Source organism: Aegilops tauschii, chromosome 1 (genome assembly GCF_002575655.3).
Source record: "Aegilops tauschii subsp. strangulata cultivar AL8/78 chromosome 1, Aet v6.0, whole genome shotgun sequence".
Taxonomy (NCBI): domain Eukaryota; kingdom Viridiplantae; phylum Streptophyta; class Magnoliopsida; order Poales; family Poaceae; genus Aegilops; species Aegilops tauschii.
Genome location: NC_053035.3, coordinates 437984014 through 437988190, shown reverse-complemented (window position 1 = coordinate 437988190; position 4177 = coordinate 437984014). Strand labels below are relative to the sequence as shown.

The following is a 4177-nucleotide window of genomic DNA, read 5'->3' as shown; positions in this document are numbered from 1 at the left end:
GCACCGATTAAAATCAAGCCATTTTCCTTCTCAAACGCTTCAAAATAAATGATGTTTTTCTTTTGCAAAGCCTTTGATATAATTTTGATTGTTACTTCTTTGATTATATATGCATGAATTATTAAAAATTCAACCATGAAATATTTTTTAACATTGGTGAAACTGTTTTACCTCGCTAAATAAAATAGCACTCCTAGTGTTATGTGCATCAGATGCTAATTATTGATTGTGCACTTTGTAACATCTATTTTGGTCAAACAAGCATTGTATAGGCAAAATGTTCAGTAAAACTGGTGTACCAATTAAATCATTCTATTTTAATTTATTTTTAAATTCTTATTAAATTGTTAAAGCACTATGCTTAACTGCTTATAGGAATTATAGGTTTTATTCAACTATAATTTTAAATATCATATATAATATGTTCAGGACTGCAACCGATCGAATTGGCACTGTGTGCCCAACTGTGGGTCACAAAATCTTGAATGATCCATTTAAATGACAAATCACACTAGTCCCGTTTATATTGGGTGGCGTAGGAGTGAACCATGCTTTCAATTCTATGGGATGAGCTAAATAAATAGTAATGAATAAAGCTAAAAACAAGTCAAAGATATAAAGTTCAAATTCCAAATGATGAAATAAACTCGGATATGACCATTCTGATAATTAAAGAATGAGAGGGTGGTTTCCCGAAAGAGTAGGCACAAAATAAGTATACTTTTATGTTACTTTTTTGAAATTGTTTTTGTCCTTGTGAAAAGAGTCATACAAATTGAAACTCCCCAATTAATCATGTATAACCCCAACGACAAAGCGAGGATTGTAAGAACATGAAAGAGTTGCAAACAACAACGCACCAATCATATTACAAAGATAGATTAATGGAGATACAAAACTCACAAGAGAAAAATGAACTTATTAAGCAGAGACTCCCAAGCAAAATCCCAGATCGTTATTACACAAAGCCAGTCAATACATGAACGATTACTTCTTGTAGTAAAAAAAGCAACGAATTGCATTGCACAGTGGCTGCAAAAACCTTAACTTGATCATCACACCCAATACTCCCAAATAATCCCCACTCAAGTATTCTTAAATCACAGCATAACTTACCTATAAAGACAGTAAAATACTGCTCCTCAGAGCATTATGGATTATTAATTTATAAGCACCTTCTTGGAGCAGCTAGAGACCATGCAGATGCCCACGACGTAGGTGATTCATCGATCAACCCTGGCTTCCTGAGTGAAGAAAGCTTCTCCCCGCGAGCTCAGCGAGAGCTGGCCTTGCGAATCGCCGAGGTTGTCTACGGGGAACTGACCATCGGAGGCGACGTCTTTCATGGCGAAGCCGCCCTCCGGCGTGTAGAAGACGAACTGAGACACCGGGGCCAAGGACAGCAGCGACGGGAACGGCAAGCCGTGGTGAGGCACCACATGAGGCGAAGAGCGATGGCCGCCCAGCTGCTCGTGGACATTGTTGCCGCCATTGCTCCAAGCCTCATGAGCGGCGTAGTGGTGGTGGTACGACCCGGCTTGGGCCGCAGCCAGCGTCGGCATGGCGGCTCCGGCACCGTTGACCAGGCCGAGCGAGTTGCTCAGGCTCATGAACCCCTTGAGATCGCCGCCCCCGTCGTGGGCCTGCGCCGCCTTGTCGCCGTCGACGACCATCATGGACGCCGCGGCTGCGGTGGCGGTGGCGTGCGAGAACGGCGGCGCCATGGCCATGGACGTCATGGAGGAGGTCGGCTGCAGGTGATGGTGGTGGTGGTGGGCGGAGAGCAGGAGGTCGTCGTCGTGCGGCGGGAATTGGAGCGGCGGCAGCTTGTCGATCTCATGCTGGGCGGCGTTGAGGAGCCAGTCGACGACCTTGCTGGGTTGGCTGAGGCCGAGGCGGTCCTGGAGGTCGTAGAGCTGGATGGCCGTGGGCACGGAGAGGCGCACCCGGCGGTCGCGCAGCCCCTTGACGGTCCTCACCTTGCTGTGCCGGTCCTTGCCGCCGAACACGCGCGACACGCGCACGATCCGCGACTCCGTGGACGCCGACCAGTGCCGCGAGGCCGCCGCCGGCTCGAACTTCCGGCGGTCGTTCCCATGGTCGCCGGCGCTTATCATCTCAAGGCGCTCATCGTCGCATGCACCTGCAGTCGATTGATCAAGCATAAGGTAATGATGATATGGCCTGCTGCATATGCATCGATCACAGTGCGTATGTGCTCGCCCTGTCGTAGTAGTAGATCATATCAATCGATTCTTGATTTCAGCATCACTGACTGAGCCACTGAGGAACACTTGCAGCTTTATTCGCCACACATAGTGACAGACAAAGCGCCGCATCGAAACAAGAACGCTGTGGCAAGGATACTGTAGCCGTCCGTACGTGTAGCGGCATGTATCCATCGCACTACAGTCTACAACCACTGTCCACTGTACACGGATTTATGGATGAATGAACCTACATACGCTGCTATCACAGGCTCACACCTGCACTAACTGACTGAGTTTAGTGAGCTTGCTAGTAGTAGCAATTAAGGAAATATATGTACTTTGAAAACCTGCTGAAAGGATTTAGTTGAATTACATCCTCGCTCCTCGCGTACACTCATTTAGTAAGCATCAAATCCGGGCAGAAAATTAGCAACATATGCCGGAAATACCAAGTGAAGAGCGACAGGACACAGGAGGCGAGACCGCGAGAGGGAAAAGGAAGAAAAAAAGTTGAAAACCACGGGAGCTTCAAAATCAGATCGAGATCATCTGAGATTTCCATGTGGGTCCAGGATTCCAAGCGCAAGTGCAACCCTAGCCAATTAATCTGAGGATCTACGACTCAAGAAGGAGCTCGAAACACTCCGGGAAATCACAGAATCTGGGCAGATCCACCAAGAAAGCAATTATAAACGCAACTTACAAGCATGAGAAATCGTCGGCCAGCCGGGAAGCCAGCTTCTCCCCGCAGATCAGATCGCCTCGAATTAATAGGGCGCGGCGGCGAGCTGAGCTGAAGTGACCCTGGCTGCCTGAGCTTTTGAGGAAGAACGCGAGCGAGCCCCGGCCGGCCGATTGCCTCCGTGCACACCGAAGTTCCGCTAGCTGCGGGAGAGAGGGAGCTGGCGGGCGGCGACTGATAATCTGCGTGTAAACCCTAGATGGATGGGAAGAGCTGCTCCTGTTGATGATAGCTGACTAGTACTACACTGGGAGGTCGCTCGCTGCTCGCAGTGGTGAGAACAACTTGTGGTGCTCGTTGGCAGCAACTAAATGATGAGCAGCTTTCGCGCTGGCCCGTCCTTTTTACCATGGATCGTACGATACCTACGTGCTACTCCATTCGTCAAGTATACTCCAGCCGGCCGGACAGAGATATTCACTGTGAGTGGTCTCAGCACGAGACGACGCATGGTAAGCTCGGTGCTCGCCAGCCGGTAGCAGAACAGCAGAAGTGATAGTATAGTTGTCAATACTAGACCGGAGGATAGATAGAGGTAGGACCGTAGGAGTAACCCTATAGATACGTATGAGAAGTCGCGTCACATCAAATTAATTAAGGAACATACAGAGTAGATAGAGGTAGGACCGTAGGAGTAACCCTGTAGATACGTATGAGAAGTCGCGCGGTCACATCAAATTAATTAAGGAACATACAGAGACTGAGACGGGTTAAGGCCCTTCCCAGTGTTCCAAGATGTACAGGTGCTAAGGGCGCCACATAGGCAAAAAAGTGATGTGGCAAAGCAATTAAAGAGGAGAGATGGCATTATGGTGACCCAGGAAGAAACGGTGCTAAGCACGCAGACCTATGTAAAAAGGCTACCAACCAATACATGAGAGAGTTTAATTATTAAACAATTCCATGTGGAAAGCTTAGCTACCCAAGCTAAGCACCTATGCATTGGGGAGACTAGTTGCTATGATTTTAAATGCACTTAGCACCTCATCTAAGCATCCATGCATTGGGAGAGGCCTAATGTAGTACTAGCTAGCAGTGCTAAATATACTTTCTTTGTTTCAAAATATAATGTGTCCTCGGTTCCCGCGCTTCAACTTTGACCATAAATTGAACCAACGAGACCGACTGCGGCGGAAGCAAAAGTTATATCAATGAATTCGTATTCAAAAGAAGTTTCAATTATATAATTTCTGCTCCTGCCACAGTCGATTTCGTTGGTTAAATT

The 4177-nt window shown here is 47.5% G+C and overlaps 1 pseudogene; it reads right to left on the bottom strand.

The window, feature by feature from the left end:
- Positions 1-904: 904 nt before the first annotated feature.
- LOC109743835 (uncharacterized) lies at positions 905-3202 on the bottom strand (annotated as a pseudogene).
- Positions 3203-4177: the final 975 nt, after the last annotated feature.